The 1,374-nt window shown below is 45.3% G+C and overlaps 1 long non-coding RNA gene across 1 annotated transcript in view; it reads right to left on the reverse strand.

Moving 5' to 3' along the window:
• LOC127751029 (uncharacterized) overlaps window positions 1-520 on the reverse strand; it is a 36,875-nt gene extending 36,355 nt beyond the window's left edge. Inside the window, exon 1 of the long non-coding RNA XR_008011946.1 lies at window positions 92-520. This is a non-coding gene — a long non-coding RNA (uncharacterized LOC127751029). The remainder of the gene's footprint in view (window positions 1-91) is intronic.
• Between the last annotated feature and the right edge of the window lie 854 nt (window positions 521-1,374).

The following is a 1,374-nucleotide window of genomic DNA, read 5'->3' on the forward strand; positions in this document are numbered from 1 at the left end:
GTATAGGCAGGCTAGCGTTGTTTTCATGCAAACATGACGACCAGATATTACTCCAACTTCTAGCAAGATGTAAAATCAGATTTATATTTACTTGGAAGTGATCCCGGTCGTGACAACCGACTCCCGTCGACGCTCGCTGTCAACCGCGCCTACGCAAAGTGTGACCACCTATTTACAACCCGAATTAGTGCATGTAAACATTAGTCTGAGTTTACATTTGTGGTTAGGCTTTCTGCACAGACTACAATAACCTGCCGACCAACCAAATCAAGGGATGGGGGATGGGTTCAGTGCTCCTATACTGCCTTCAGAGGTCAAGAACTAAGTTACACTGTGGAATTTTTAATACTCTGGGTTAAATAAAAGTACCCAACCCTCCCCAAAGTGTTGTTGTGCCGAACATTGATGAATAGGGTATTCCAATGGAGCGCGGAGCGGAAGCAAGAAGAACAAAAACGGAACGTGGAAAGGCGCCCGCGCCGTCCCCCTCTCCTCTAGTAGACGGAGTGGGGGATCGCCCGGGCAGGAGTAGGGGGCAGGCGGGGAGGAGTGCGGGCGCCTTTCCACCTTCCGTTTTTGTTCTTCTTGCTTCCGCTCCGCGCTCCATTGGAATACCCTATTTGCAGTGTGTTTATAAGGTAAGGCCCCGTATTATTTTAGTTCATGGTCTCTACTGTAGAATTCAATAAATATTTCACAAAACTGTCTCCTAGGGACCACAAATATTTTAGTATTTCAACTATATAACAGAATTTTTGGGGTTTTCAAGTTTAATTCTAGTAGGCAGCGAGGTTTCAGTCTTAATGCTTAAACTAAGCAAGGTTTTAGATTTCACACTCAAATTGAGCGATGTTTAATAATTATTAGCTAGGATAGAAATGACTTTCTATATTCAAGACAGTGTACTAAATTATGGTGCTGTCTAGAAAAAAAGAATTCTCATACAATTGCAATAGGGTATTCCAATGGAGCGCGGAGCGGAAGCAAAAAGAACAAAAACGGAAGGTGGAGTGGCGCCGCACTCCTCCCCGCCTGCCCTCCACTCCTCCCCGGGCGCTCCCCCACTCCGCCGAGTCGAGGAGAGGGGGACGGCCAGGGCGCCTTTCCCCCTTCCGTTTTAGTTCTTCTCACTAGCGCTCCGCGCTCCATTGGAATACCCTATACCTACTTGTGATAAAATTACGAAATAAGTCAGAAAGTTACGACTAATTTTGTATTGTTACGATATTGAATAGTAATATCTATCTATAACATTAGGGGAGAGCGGGGCAGTTTGAGGAACGTTTCGTTTTTTGGCTCTAAAAACTGAACTATTTGTCGCACAGACGTGACGTTTTGACACAAAGAAGGTGGCATTGGCATGTATCAACCCTT

The sequence above is a fragment of the Frankliniella occidentalis genome, unplaced genomic scaffold (assembly GCF_000697945.3).
Source record: "Frankliniella occidentalis isolate FOCC.00 unplaced genomic scaffold, Focc_3.1 Scaffold312, whole genome shotgun sequence".
Classification (NCBI taxonomy): Eukaryota; Metazoa; Arthropoda; class Insecta; order Thysanoptera; family Thripidae; genus Frankliniella; species Frankliniella occidentalis.